Source organism: Bombyx mori, chromosome 3 (assembly GCF_030269925.1).
Source record: "Bombyx mori chromosome 3, ASM3026992v2".
NCBI classification, from domain to species: domain Eukaryota; kingdom Metazoa; phylum Arthropoda; class Insecta; order Lepidoptera; family Bombycidae; genus Bombyx; species Bombyx mori.
Window position 1 is genome coordinate 10,002,173 of NC_085109.1, and position 16,419 is coordinate 10,018,591.

General features: G+C 36.3%; 2 long non-coding RNA genes across 2 annotated transcripts; one reads left to right on the plus strand and one right to left on the minus strand.

The window, feature by feature from the left end:
• Nucleotides 1-649: 649 nt before the first annotated feature.
• LOC101742314 (uncharacterized) lies at nt 650-1,665 on the plus strand. The gene is made up of 2 exons (XR_009976845.1): nt 650-1,191; nt 1,286-1,665. It is a non-coding gene; the product is annotated as an uncharacterized LOC101742314 (long non-coding RNA).
• Nucleotides 1,666-4,423: 2,758 nt separating this feature from the next.
• On the minus strand, nt 4,424-8,665 carry LOC119630563 (uncharacterized). Its single transcript, XR_009976847.1, has 3 exons — nt 8,569-8,665; nt 6,457-6,747; nt 4,424-5,258 (listed from the first exon to the last, which is right to left on the minus strand). It is a non-coding gene; the product is annotated as an uncharacterized LOC119630563 (long non-coding RNA).
• Between the last annotated feature and the right edge of the window lie 7,754 nt (nt 8,666-16,419).

Below are 16,419 nucleotides of genomic sequence, written 5' to 3' on the forward strand. Positions count from 1 at the left end.
TGGTTCTAGGTGCTATCTTCATCTCCCGAGATAAAATCTTTTGCTTTCGGACAGGATTTCTTCGAATTTTTGCCCTTACTCATTTGACCACCTTTTTCGTACGAACACTACGTGCCAGATCTTTTTCTGTCACAAACAGAGGAGGTCTCATTGCACCTATTAATAGCCCGGTACACAAACATTTTACTAATACCAAGCGTATGGAGAGTTTTAAAAATTGCATTTGGATCCATACCTACTTTGTGTAATGCAATCACAGCGATTCGGTTCTCTTTATCACCCCACTCCATTTTAATATCGCAAAATATTTTACAATGTATTGGCGCCAAAATGAAAAAACACAATGAGCAATCATATAAAAATGACACATTCCAAATTCAAATGTAATATTTTGTTTATTTTTAATTGTAACAGTATTTATGGCCAGACTAAGTAAAGAAACACCACTCCCGGATGGAATCACAGTGTAATCGCATGACTATACGTCTTATCTATTAGGCCACGGACACATCCTTTTCAAGTGCATGTATCTATTATATAAATTTGAAAATAATCATTTCGATTCGGAAATTAGATTATTGAACGATTAGAAAATACGTTTTAATTAAAAAAAAAAACGTTAGGGACTAGAATATTATATGAAGATACCAGAAAAGTTTGGCTTAGTTATGTAGGCGGAAGTTTTTACTGTCGAGGCCCGCTAGCATTTTAATTCAGAACACGAGCTTTAGACAACAATGTCAAAAAAAAAAAACCACTACATTAGAAGTTTTAGGACTTCGAATGTAGTGTTTTAATGGTTCGTTGTAGTTCGCGGCCGTTCATAGTTTTTCCATAGGTACGAATCTTTATCGCGTTGGTCTGTAGCCGGTATTAAATATTTTTGAATTAACGGATGAACATAGGTATAAAAACGTGATCGCCTTTAGTTAATTTCATTCTCTTTCAGATCGCTTAGCGCATCGTAAACTCGAGTCGGGAAAGATTTGACAAAAAATTTGATGGGTAGTTTTAATTCTCTTTTATTTGTTCCATATGTACCGTCGTTTTTGTTAAGTCAATACTATTCAATTATGCATTTTGCGTCGCTAATTATTCTGTTGAGAAGTTGGGATACGCTTGATTAATTTGACTACAATTTGTTTCTGGGAATTTATGGGACCTCACAACGCGTGCGTGCCACGTTATCAGGTAAAATAATTAGACAATTTTTTCATCGATAATTGTTAAATGTTAATAACGGATAATCAGTACTTTTACGTTTCATTGTTGTGTTTTGTTACAGCAAATCAGCTATATTGCATTCTAAATGGAATTTTAGGCAGGGTGATGACTAATGAACCTCTGTCGTTTTTTTTTTCATCTACCTATTCGCTGATAGCCTAAGGGGCTATTTCAGCTACGCCATGTCTGGTAAATGAGCATACGGAGCTCAACCTGTGAGAGTGTGCTAACACTGGTCCAAGCAAGAGTAGTGGTTCGCAGAATCGACCATCGGATCGGAACCTCAACCTAGTGAGGAGACCCGGCGAGAAACTCAATGGGTTACCTCTGCCGCTGTTCCCGCTAAGCTACTTACTTTTGTATATTAATAATGTTATTTTAAGCTTTTTGTAATTTTGTTTAATACTGAAGTTGATTTAAAATAAAGCAAGTAACGTGCTTGAAGGTTTTTTTGTTACTCCCAAACACCGAAACTTACCTACATAATAAAAGTATATGAATGACAACATGTCATGCCTTTCTTCAAACGAAGCTTGGGAAGAGTACTTATAAGCATACTTGAGACCTTAGAACTTATATCTCAAGGTGGGTGGCGCATTTACGTTGTAGATGTCTATAGGCTCCAGTAACAACTTAACACCAAGTGGGCTGTGAGCTCGTCCACCCATCTAAGCAATAAAAAAAACCATTGGAGTATGCGCAAAAGGTTATTTCGATCATCGATTGCGATGCTTCTGATTCTGACCAGCCGACAGCAGTCGAAAAAATATTTTTCAACAACTGAACGCAATTTTAATTAGAATAAAGTATATACTGAGAAAAAAATGTGTGTGTATTTATGAGAGAAGAATTTGAATAAGAATATTAATTATTTAAAAAAATGGAAAAGCAAGGATAATTGTTTCATAATATAATTCAAAATCGACTATTGAGTATTATCGAACCCAGGCAACCCCCGACCGTTAGCCTTGTTCAGCCCTTGAGCAAGAGACTTGTTGTGTAATTTTAACAGTTTTCGTTAATTGTAGATTGAAATCATTTTATTAGAAGTTTTGGTTAATTCAGCGAAATAAATTTAGGCCAGTTCTATGTAATTTCTTTCCTTTTTATTTTTTACTCCCTACCTCACTTCTGATCGATAATAGGTATTATAATTCCACTAGCTTTTGGCCGCGACTTCGTACGCGTGGAATAGTTCACAAATAATGCTTTATTTTAGAACAAATTTGGTTAGCATATAAAACCTTATAGTGAGCCAACCTTAACATATAGACATATGCTGTCGCTGACTTTTTTTTAGATTTTTTAAAGGGCAACAACTCTGTCATACATTATTTTAGCGAAACTTTAACCGTTTCTGCAGCGCACGCAGCGGATCAAATCGGATCAGTAATTCCTGAGATTAGCGCGTTCAAACAAACAAACTCTTCAGCTTTATAATATTAGTATAGATAGGTGTTAGAAATTGTGTTATTAGGTCCCGCACTTTAATGCTCATTTATTTTCACTCAGTGATGTCCGACTTTGAAATGTCAAACATTTTTCTATTGCGCTTGTAGGTAGACATGCATACTGTCGTCCTGGCAGTGAGTGATTACAGTAGCTCATGGACTTTGGTCATTGGTCAGCAATGATAGTAGCACAGCCAAGCTACTTACTGCCTTTCGCTAAAACTTTACAAGTGAATACTTTTGATGAGGAACCACCTTCCAACAACTGGTTGACGTCGTATTTACAATAACATTTATGTGACAGGGAGATAATTAAAAGTACTTTTACGGATAAATCAGATGTTATTCATTGAAATCTCATCGTGACCACGTAAGCTAAAGTATTTGAAACGTCTGAAATAATAAATAAATATTTACTAACAATCACGCCACGTTAACTGGTCCCGTGATAAGTTCGTAAAGAACTTGTGTTACAGGTACCAGATAACGGAAATAAATGTAAGATTTTATTATACACATACATATATTTAATATACATCCATAACCCTGGAAAAGACTTTATATTTATCATACAAATATCTTCCCCTGGCGGGATTCGAACCCGCAACCCCCTTGTGTAGTGACCGTGTCACTTACCACTACACCAGACGGCCGTTAATGAATGACAATAAAAATAAACTTACACCGTAAAAGCATTTTAATTAAAATCTCTTTACGACTCGCGAAAACCGTAAGAAAATACTATGGTGACAGGTGAATATTGTCGCTCAGGATGTGATAGCTGTTGAAAGGTACACTTGAGACGTCGACCTCAAATGTATGGGTGGACGGCGACATTCACATTGAAATGTTTATGTAATGTTCAGTAGTCTATTAACAATAGGTCAGTCGTGAATTCTTCTGCTTATCTGACAGTATTTCTATAGAGTTGTAAGTATTTAATTTGAAGCTATTATGAAAAACAAAGGAACCGCTAAGCTACTGCCTACACCTCATTGTCTTAATATACAAAGAGCACTACAACGTAGGTGGCCACTTTTTTTTTGAGGTTGAAATCTCAATTGTATCACCATAGGAGATATATTAAACAATATAGTTTAAATTATTTAAACTTAAGGTTGTAAAAGGCCAATAACTATTCGAAAAAGTTTTTGGTTGCACTATTAGGCTTATTAAAATTCAGCTTTATCTATGTATTAATACGTGAAGCAAAAACTTTGTATCCCTTTTTACGAAAATTGCGCTGACGGAGGAGTATGAAATTTTGCACACTTATAGAGAATATAGAGAAGAAGTGCACAATGCTAATATTTTTTAAAAATAATGGATAAAAGATACATTAAATCAATAAAGAAAACATTACACACACTACATACCATGTATTTGACGCACACACGCATGCGTACTATTTATTGTCAAACTTTTGTTCTTGGCCTCTGTTGTCAAATTGAGAATAGATTAAATATTGTTTGTCTTTGTTAATATTTTTTATAGTGTAGTCTTGGCGAAATTTGTGATTATAGAAGTTTAAAATATAATCATAATAGTGTACAAACTGACAATTCCAATTAATTATAGTCGAATTTCGACTACTGCAGGACCTCTAGTTTCTATAAACATTTTATTGATTAGAAATTTAGACATTTACAAAACACTTTAAATTAAAAACAAATTAATCATAATTTTTTTTAATTGTAATATGTAGAAGCGCTTTCAAATATTGCTTGACTATCATTATAATACCGCACATCAATTTTTTTTTATTGCCCTTGTAGGCAGACGAGCATACGGCCAATTTGATTGTGAGTGATTACCGTCGCCCATGGACTTCAGCAATGCCAAGGTCAGAGTCAAACTGCTGCCTACCGTAAAGTACTCTCCACAAGCCATGTTTGAAGAAGTGTCATAGCGCTCGGGAAACACCGTGGACGGGAGCTCATTTCAAAGTCGGATGGTACGTGACAAAAAAGATCTCTGGAAACGCACTGTAGATGGTCGCAGTGGCTCCAGGTAGTATGGATGAACTCTACTTCGGTGGCGGGCGGTGCGATGGTAAAAACGAGAAGATGGTATCATCTCAAACAATTCATCAGAGCACTCCCCAACTATTGCGTTACGATAAACTAAATTAACTTAGAGTTTTCGAGAGTGCTTTTCTTTGTTAATAGTCGAAGGTAATACGAAAATGGTGAGTTATTAATGGCGTATTAATATAAGACGAACGCACGAAATTGCGCGACTGGTCGATGTTCAAATCCCACACGAGAGACTACTCCACATTTAAGCACGTTCCTTGAGCGAAACGCCATTGACTGGCGGAGATCGCTGTCCGGATCCTGCTACGGTCCATGGGCTTAACTAAAATACTGCGCCAGATGTTTTGCATTTCGGAACACACCGCCAAACAGGAATGAGAAAATGTAGCGACAATTACATTTTAGCAAAAAAAATTTTTTTACTAGTGGTAAAATAAAAAACTACTATGATCGACGCTCCGTTATTACTATCAGATTGCAAGACTAAAATAAACCTTCAAATTGTCTTTATGCATATATTTGAAAGATTTTTTGAAGTTTCTTTTCCCTGGAACAAAAAAAAACGGTTTTAGTAACTAGTAAAATTGCCACAATGAATTTGATTTTTGGCATTTGCAAACTATGTAGTTTTTTTTAAGAACATTAAGCATGTTACAGTACATATTAGCCGAAAATAAAATGGCAAGAATATTATTAATGAACCAACAAATTAATAACAAATTAGAAAAAAAGTTATAAAAAAAAAGATGTGGTGTCGTGGGACACCAGACGAAGTTCCTTCGGCTAATGTAGAATCGACACAATTTGCAAAAAAAGAAATGGTGCTCAATTTTATGTAGGTTTTCTTGGTTTTTCTCTTAAATTTTGCTGATTAGTTTTTATTTAAGTACGGGAAAGTATTTAGGAAATTCAGTATTTTAGGAAATAATAAATTACGTAAAATAAAAAAAATAGTAATTCAAATTATCAATTAAAATAATAGAATATATCTCTTTATTTTTGGTTGACAACATAAAATTACATAGAAATAGAAATAATTACTAAATAGAGAGAGAAGGGATTAGAGAACGAAAAGAAAGAAGGAGAAAGAGAAAGGTATTATACACTACTCGCTTGTGTATGCGACTGTCGTGCCTGCGCACGTCTCATTTAACGGTTTTATTCCACGCACTTTTTTCCACGGATTTTTTCTTACGGTTTTACTATCACATTTTTTTCAGTTCGGTCGCGCAGCAAAATCCCTATCCTCTCCAAGCCTGCCGTAAGGAACTTCGTTCCAATATGAGCACTAATTTCGATCTTGTATTCACATAATTTATAAAATAACGTTCACAATAGAATACCTATAGGTAACATCACTCATCACAACTAATGGAATAAAGACTTCCCCACCCTCGGAACGGCAACGCATGATTGCTTTACCTCAGAAATAGACATGGCGCTGATATGTAACCTGTTTATTCTAAAATTATTTACTCCTGAAGTCCCAAAAATATTTCCAATAATAAGTTGTACTATTGCAAAGTTTGTAGATGTCGCGTCGTGATCCGTCTCACCTGAGTTATAAGTAATCTTCACTCATCAGATACACAGATCCAAAACAGAGCTTGACATATTTTAGTTTCGTCAACATGGTGACGCAGGTGAGCGTCACCTTAAACGTGAGCTGATGAGCTGAAAGGGAGCAAATGAACTCTGCGGAGAATGAGCGGACACGAAAGGGTAGGTAGGAAAACGGGACTTACTTGGAGGCTGATGCTGGCACTATCACGGTCGCAGCGGTGTTCCTCTGCGATGGGTGGCACATACACCTTTTCACCGGTTCACACTCAACCCTTTACTTAGTATATAACGAAGGGCGCGCGCGCACAATTTTCTCAATATCGAACGAGCGTATCTCCGCGTGCCGTCATGTACCGCACTGTTATGAGAGGTGCGGGTGCGGGGTGCGTACGGGCGACGGCACCCGAGTTGCCGAACATTTACAAACGTCGCGCTGTCGCGCGAACACAACACATTCTGTTCCAATAGAAATTCTGTAAAATAAAATTCTGATTAATCACAAACATTTTCTTTGATTCTATTCTCAATACAGTAAATTTCAGCTTTCATGGAAAATGACGTAAGGTTTGTACTTCTACATCAAAAAATAAATTTAGATCTGTATATTAATATGTAAGTACCATCAAGTTTTGAATCGCTGTCTGTATATTTGCATCAGATTTTCGGGGGTTTCGACGGGTTCGACGAGGACGGTGACCGGTGCTTGTGGTAACAAGGGCCACATTAAAACAACAAAGTGCAGCTTTACTAGTTACCAACAGTAAGGATGTGCCAATATTGCCACTTATTAAATTTTAAGTCGTCGTGGCCTAAAGGATAAGACGTCCGGTGCATTCGCATGTAGCGATGCACCGGTGTTCGAATCCCGCAGGCGGGTACCAATTTTTCTAATGAAATACGTACTCAACAAATTTAATGTTCACGATTGACTTCCACGGTGAAGGAATAACACCGTGCAATAAAAATCAAACCCGCAAAATTATAATTTGCGTAATTACTGGTGGTAGGACCTCTTGTGAGTCCGCACGGGTAGGTACCACCGCCCCGCCTATTTTTCTGCCGTGAAGCAGTAATGCGTTTCGGTTTGAAGGGTGGGGCAGCCGTTGTGACTATACTGAGACCTTAGAACTATATCTCAAGGTGTGTGGCGCATTTACGTTGTAGATGTCTATGGGCTCCAGTAACCACTTAACACCAGGTGGGCTGTGAGCTCGTCCACACATCTAAGCAATAAAAAAAAAAAAAAAAAAAAAACTTATTCCCCTTAGGCAACTGTTCCCTGATAGCCTGATAGGTTAATCCAGCAGTTAAAGCAGCTACACGTGGACGGGTAGGAGAGCTCACGGGCTCAATCTGAGAGAATTTGCTAACACTAGAGTAAGAGCAGTGGTTCGCAGAATCTACCACCTGAAAATTATCACAGTACTGTTCTCTATATTGTGTCCGAAACATTTGAGTTTAAATTATATTTTTTCGTCATCGAAAAATATAATTAAAAAATGAGGGTAAAAAATAATTTCCTAATACTTTTTAATTTTGTGACACATTAAACGATGTGTTGAAATAGATTTTAGATTTATAGATGAAAGACGCGTACCTAACTCTAAACTAACCCACTGAGTTACTCGCCGGATGTTAACAGTGGGTCGCGATTGCGATCCGGCTATTAATTCAGCGATTCTTGTAGGAATTCTCTCAGGCTGAACCCCATGAGGTCGCCCACCAACCAAGGTGTAGCCAGAATAGCCCTTCAAGTTCAGTTAGCTCGGCAATAACAATTATTCGACTCTCATTTAGAAGACAAGGCAAAGTCTAAATTGTATTAAAATGACAGATAACCTTAAGCCACGAAGCACGATTGCTTCATGGTTGATGCGTTTAGGACATTTGTTGAAATTCTCACAGAAGCAAACCTATATCGTCATCGTGAGACACGAGGTCCTAGCATAGAAAAATACATTTCTTAATTATTCAAGATATACCAAGGATAATACTTTGTATTTTAAATGTACCCACACAATACAGGCAGGTCGCCTAGTGAGATTGAAGCGTTGTTGAGAGAAACAATCTACACATTTTAAGATCATCACGTAGAGCCTATGATATGATATGATATTATATTGTCAATAACGCTGTCCAACTTAAGAGTTAGGATGGGAGTGGTATGACTTATTTCCATTCCATCAAACTTGACGCATTATTGGTTCACAGAAGAAAAACATTATGCTATAATTCATCAGTGCGGTGTATTGCAATTGGTAAAAGTAAATGTAAAAATGGTAAAAAGAACTTACGTAGATATATTTTATTATTGGTTAGTATTTCTATCACTAAACATATTTTTATAAAACATAAAATATGTTGACATTGCGAAATGCTTTCAGCTCCAACATTGAATGAAAATGAAATAAAATTCTTTGAGTACCCTTTAAATACAAAAAATATTATAATACCTACTGATTTAAGAAATGCGAATTGAGTTAATTTTATTAGATACGTCACCTTGGAATATCAATCTTTGGTTAGGAAGGAATAGGGTTCAAAGTATCTAGTGGCAACCTCTTCTGAGAAGGAGCCAACATGTTTAACATCCTTTTCTAGCTAAAAAACAGGCTGCGCTACTCGAAATCAAATGGCTACCCATCCTACCCTCCCACTTACTTCCCTTCGTGTATATTTTATTATATTACCTCATCATCATCATCATTCTTTCTTATTACCCTCTGCTGGGGTGTAGGGCTCGAATCAATTTTTTCCATTTATATCGGTCTTGGGCAGTCTGTTCTAACTCCTCCCACGTCATACCCAAGACCCCTAGCTCCTGCTCCACCGAGCGACGCCAAGTTGTTCTGGGGCGGCCTCTCTTCCTTTTGCCAGACACTTTCCAGGTCAGTGCTCTCTTTGATAGGTGGGTATCGGGCTTTCTCAAAGTGTGACCAATCCAATGCCACTTCCGCGTAAGGATCTCCTTCTCCATTGGTGTCTGCTTAGTGATTATTATATTACCTACATGATTAAAATTTATTTGGTCCTGAAAAGTAAGCAGATCCATCTTCAACGGGAACCAAGAAGGCCTAATATCACATAATATCTGTTAAACTTTTCAAGCTATCTATGTTTGTAAACGCATTCAATATGAAAACATTCCACAATTAATACGCAAACATTTTATACTAAGTTCACCTTGAACATTAAATGTTGTAAAGGAAATTAACAAACAAATCATACACTTTATTTATGTATACCTCAGTATTGTTTCAGTGAACAAAATGATTAAGCGACGAATTTCAATATACACTACTTCTAGACACGAATTTTAATTAGTTTTTTTTCTACCTTTCTGTCAATTGCCTCGAGGGAATGCCTTCTGACATCACAATGACTGGCACAATTAGTATAGAAGTATACACTACTCGCATCGGACCTCGTTCTCCTAAATTTTATACATATTTGGTAATCTCGAAGCGTAAATATGAGCTCGTACCAGCTACTAGGTACATGCGTTATACTACTACCTACTTCTACAGTAAAAAAAAACCGGTTTAAGGCTGGGCTGTTATCAAAACATATGTACTATATGCAACTATAATCGTGACATAAAAAAACAACTGCACGCGATTTTGAATGACCAGGAATCTTTGTGAATTCGTTTTGATGCTTAAATATTAGTTAAAGTAACCCTTTAAATATTCACCTTTGGAAAATATTTTAAATAATTAGACACAGAATTTAAAAAAGCTTTTTACAACCTTTTTTAAGGTAACGCGTTGAGTTGTTTTTGGGATATGAGACATTTTCTTTGATAAGATTCATCATTATCAAAATTCAATGATAACATGATATAAATTAAATTATTTACATTTTATATTCATTCCAACTACAGAAACGTTAAACAACATAATAATATAAATATCTAAAAAATGTGTCATAGTCCAATGCCCAGTAGTGCCAAGAATTTAGTCGGTCTTTTTGATTTTACCAACTTTAGGCTCTATTGTTCATGTGAAAATTAGGAACAAAGAAAGTATATTTATTTATTGGCACACTGAGACTATAACATTGAAATAAGAAATATAGATGAAAAATTTACCTCTGCATTCTATTCAGCTTAAATATTCGCGCAAAAAAAACTTTTAAGTTAAGACAAGAATAATAATTGGCGAGAAACAATAATACCTCTCGGTGCTACTTGCCCTTTTTCATTGTTCTACTTTTTTCCTTAGAACATAAGAATGTATCATAAAACGGTCAAAAAATCCAAACAAAAGGCATAGTGATTTGGAAAAGTGGTGGTTTTTAAAGTAGGTACATATTAATCGTATTTATAGCTTCTGGTATCAACGTTGTTCGAATTGGAACGAATGTCGTCTTATCGCGTTTTGAAACGGTAGTATAAATACCATACTTTATTTGAAATTTGTAATGAAACTTTTAAAGACAGTAATGAGAAGCGTCCGTCGCCTAATGGGCACGAGACCCGGTGTACCGAGAGCAAATCACTCAGACAGGTAAAATTTTTTCTTAATCGTAAAAGTACTAACAGGTAATAAGTAATGAGTAGCATTAAATGGTTTGCTTTAATTCCAATAATGTATTTTTTAAGACAATACCTTTAAATAAGTATACATTAATTACTAAATTTTATATATCAAGACTTACAAATACAAATTACTTTATTTTCAAAGGTGAGTCTTTTTTAGTCTCGCTCACGGGCTCACGGGGCTCAAACCAGAAGTGTTGCTAACACTGGCCCTAGCAAGAGCAGTGCTTCGCAGAATATACCACCGGACCGGAAACGCGACCCACTGAGAAGATCCGGCGAGAAACTCAGTGGGCCGTCTGTGGGTTGATTCGCTCGTCGAGTCCTTCGTTCGGCTCAACGGCGGGTTCAACGAGGACTGTGACCGGTCCAAATAAGACCTTTTCGGTTCTGTTGAACTATGAACACACCGGATTGTACGAGAGCAGCTAGAATTTACATAGTGTGAGGGAGGCGCGCCTTTGATCTTCATTTCTTACCTTTCTACACTTTAACTTTTGTTCGTACACGAAGCTGTAAAAAATTTCGCCCTCGCATAATTGGAATCGTCCCGCAGGCTACTGACGCTTAGGTAGGGAAAAAAGGGTAATAAAACGCACTAAAATAGAACTAAAATTTACAAGGGGTTAAAAAAAAATCTGCAAGTTCAAAGGGACGTTTCTATTTTACCAAATAAATTTGTAGCTATATAGGTAACTAAGCGACATTCGTCCACAAAATATTTTTTCTGTTGCTTAGAAGGGTGAACAACCTTTACGGCTCACCTGTTGTTAAGTGATTACCGGAGCCCTAAGACATCACAACGTAAGCGCAAATGCACCTTGAAACATGAGTTTTAGGTCTCAGTAGTATTGTAAAAAAAGTAATTAAATCTATTTGTACACTTTAATCTCTCTTTTTTTTTTATTGCTTATGTTTGTGGACGAGCTCACGGCCAACCTGGTGTTAAGTGGTTACCGGGAGTCCATAGACATCTACAGCGTAAATGCGCCACCCACCTTGAGATATAAGTTCTAAGGTCTCAGTATAGTTACAACGGCTGCCCTACCCTTCCCTACCTTTCAAATCGAAACGCATTACTGCTTCACGGCAGAAATAGGCAGGGCGGTGGTACCTACCCGTGCGGACTCAAGAGGTCCTACCACCAGTAATTACACAAATTATAATTTTGTCGGTTTGATTTTTATTACACGATGCTATTCCTTCACCGTGTAAGTCAATCGTGAACATTTGTTAAGTACGTATTTCATTAGAAAAATTGGTACCCGCCTGCGGGATTCGAACACCGGTGCATCGCTAGATACGAATGCACCGGACGTCTTATCCTTTAGGCCACGACGGCTTCCTATAGGCCACGACGGCTTTTTTATTGTAGGTCCGGTATAGAAGCAAATGCAGTGTTTTTGGCAATGATCTTTAATGATAGTATTCGGATTTCGCCAGTCATAGATATAAAATTAAAGTTTACAGTTGAATATATTGTTTTTTTTAAATATATTTTGATTATATGAATTTCGTTGTTTCCAAAATTTTACTTTTGTAGTCATCAGGGACTTTCTCAGGTCAAATCCTTTATAAGTTCTATCAGTCGGAATATCGCTTAAGTACCTATATGCAGATATTTTGATTGCGTTGACTAAGAAGCTATGTTTTAATGACTTCCTTCAACCGTAGACCTTAGTATTTGTTTAGTTTACACATTTTATAGTATAAAAATTTAAATTAGTATAAATATACAAAATATCCACTTAAACCTAATTAGCATAAACCGATCTAAACAATATGTTACAAAGTTATTAAATTTATATGCACGTAATTTCTGAATGTAAAAACTATTAATGTAAATTTATTAGGGAAAAATAGTTCCAGGTCCCCCTTAGTTTTTCATTGGATTTCTGAAACTTATTGACATCAGAATGTGCATGATTAAGACTCGAGATGAATTGAAGTCTAACTTACTGTCGTAACTATACTGAGATCTGAGAACTTATATCTAGGTAGGTGGCGCATTTACGTTGTAGATGTCTATGGGCTCCAGTAACCACTTAACACCAGGTGGGCTGTGAGCTCGTCCACCCATCTAATAAAAAATAAAAAAAATTGCTTTAGTTAGACTAACGCCTATCTCGCTTCAAAAACCAGAACGCCTGATTGCTTTGCGGCAGACACGGGTAGAACAGTAGTACCAAACCGAACGGGCTCAGACCGCGTCCTACAAATACAATAAAAAGTATCAACAGCATTATTCGCTATTGTCTTTACATTTCGGGCATAAACTTTTATGAATGGGTCTCTTTGAATGAGCATATTTTTAAACAAAAAGGATTGCAAACAAATGTTATTTGAAACGAATAGAGATTATTGGTTGTCTATTTCTCCCTTTCTTGACCACGAAACCACGAAAAGTTTTTTGTCAGTTTACTTCGTAGTTCGCTACAGTAAGGTATACTATTTATCCTGCCTTTATTTCATATTAACACCGTAAAAAATACGTATGACGGTACTTACTGCGTGTGTTTGATAATATAGTTCGTAGCATCAACGGGTCAATCAGAAGAATGGAACCCGTAAGTACTTTATTCACTTTCGCTTTTATTAGTAAACATAAACAGATCCGTAAATAGTCCAATTGGTTTTATTATTAACCTTTTCCCGTTAACGATGACATTGTAATAATGCACATAATTTTCATGCATCGTATATTTCATTAGATATAACGCGGTGGTAATGGATATGGGCTGGCATAGGTGAATAAATAAATTCTTATAATTCCAGGGAAACTACAAAAGTACTTTCCATAAATTTTAGGGATATTTGCAAATGAAATGAGATTTAAATACATGTATATATAATATAATAAAGTTATTTTGTTCCTTTTACTTTTTCTTATAAGGATCAATTCTTGAAGTATTCGATTTGAGATAAACATTTATATATTATTATTATATATTTCGAATTTTCATGGTAATGTTGTTGAAGGTCATTCATTTTCGTGTGTTTTTCTGTATTAAAAAAATATATATATCAGTTTTTCTGGACGATTCTTTTCTAGTTATTATTAAGCTTTATGGTAGATATTTCAAAAGCCATATTATTATATAACAAGATTTAAAAAAGAAAAAACAGAAAACCGCCTTCAACAGAATTAAATGAGTTTCAATTTAGTAGAAGCTAATTACAAATGCATTATTAAGGGGAGTTTAAAATTACTTCTCAGATTTTGACATAAATTAAATGGGACCATAAATGGGAGAAGCCCCATCTTACAAATAAATAAAAATACCATATATCCAACTAATCGGTACACCTAGTAAGAACAAAGATCTGAGGTATAAACCAAACATATGATAATTTTCTTCCTTTCTTATAAGTCGGTTAAAAATAATGAAATTAAGCCCAAAATAAACTGTTATACTATTTATACTCCATCACATATCATACCATGTGATCTTGGCACAAATTAGGAATCAGGAACTGATAAATGTACTGATAGATATACGTTTAAATAAATAAACACGAAACAAAGAGCAAAAAAGCTTTTTTGTCATTCTAATGTTAGCCTATAGTGGGAATAGATCCCACGACCCTCGGCCAAGCAGCCGCCAGGAACGCTAACTACTACGTTACCGAGGAGTCATGTAGACAAGATTAATTACTGTCCAAAGTCTGCGAATGCCAATCAATATTCAAAAATAAAAACTGTAACAGTTCGTTGAAGCCCCATCAAACAAACAAAAAAAAACACCCTGTATTTAGAGCATTTTAAAGAAAATATAAAATGTATGCACAGGAACGTAAAATTTTACGATTTTTGTAATTGTTCTGCGGTATTTTAGAAATCGTTATTTTACTAATTTTTCGCTTCAGAGTAACCCACAGACAGAGCCCACTCACTGAGTTTCTCGCCGAATCTTCTCAGTGGGTCGCGTTTCCGATCCGGTGATAGATTCTGCGAAGCACGGCTCTTGCTAGGGTTCGTGTTAGCAACGTCGTCAGGTTTGAGCCCCGTGAGCTCACCTACTAGTTAAGGTTACGCTGAAATAGCCTCTCAAGGCTATCAGCTTAGGTAGAAAAAAAAAGCTTCAGTGTGCTTAGTGCGAGTCTTGTCACGTTTTCGATAGCGTAAAAGTTAACTCAGATTTATATGGAGTTGGAACGTTTGCCGCTAGAGGCGCTGTTCCAACTGCATACAAATTTCAGTTAACTTTTACGTTATCGAGAACGTTAAAAAACTCGCACTAATCACACTGAATACTTTCGGTGTGATTAATGTAGCGTAATTGATTTTGTTTAGGAGAAAACGGGTCGCAGCCTGGCTGATTACACTCCCGCAGAACTAGAAGCTGCCGAGGCCCTGTTGATGCTACATACTCACACAGACACCGGTAAGTTTGACCTCTTAATATCTATTGTCTCGATTCAAACATCGTACCTACATAACTATTACTTAATAGTTATGTAGGTATGATGTTTGAATTTTCGACGCGTAGGTACATTTCATTCGTTCCGCTGTACATAGGCCAATCAATAAAATTATTTATTGATTGCCTATTAAGGCCTTTTTTTGCTTCGATAAGTAAACAAGCTTACTACCCACCTGGTTTTGATTGCCGTAGACTATAGACCACAAATCGTCAATTCCGCCAATGACGCTGAGACCGTGAACTCAAAATTTAGATTAAATTGAAAAGAAACCCACCCATTGCCCACCTTATAAACACATGACTGCGCGAAGTATCCATACACAAGATTCCAGTAGTTATCCGGCCAGACCCCTAATCTACCCAGAGGCGACTTTACCTAAGGTGCACGGTATGCTTTGCACACGGGCGTAGCGATGTTAGGGAGCGCTGGCCTCGGCACTTTCAAAGAACCTTTTACTTTTCTACTTTTTTATTTTGACCGCACGCTTATTATAAGGACGCTAGGGTAATGTACCTAAGCAATCAAAAGCGCTACATGGACTAGAAACGCCATTGTACCAACCAATAATAATTACGCTAATTTCACTTTATGGCGGCTTATTACGGCACTTTGCGATTTTACTTTAGTATTTTTGAGATGTCTTTAAATTCTAGTAACCACTATAGACTTCAATCATGTTGTAAGCGAACTTGTATCGAAATAAAACGCCATGAAAAAGTAAACTAACAGATAAAACGTTCTCTTAATTATTATAAACTAGCTGACCCGGCAGACTTCATAGTGCCTCAATCGATAAATAAAAGACCTAAAATTTTGTATAAAATAAACTTAAACAAACAAAAGGAATCCGTCCGACGGGGGACACATTAAAGGAAAAACAAAATAGTTTTTTATTTAATTCCGAACATTTTCAAATTTATTTACCTTTTAAACCTTCTCTGGACTTCGTCAAATAATTCAAGACCAAAATTAGCCAAATCGGTTCAGCCGTTCTCGAGTTTTAGCGAGACTAACGAACAGCAATTCATTTATATATTTTTTATTTTTTTTATTGCCTAGATGTGTGGACGAGCTCACAGCCCACCTGGTGTTAAGTGGTTACTGGAACCCATAGACATCCACAACGTAAATGCGCCACACACCTTGAGATAGAAGTTCTAAGGTCTCAGTATAGTTACAA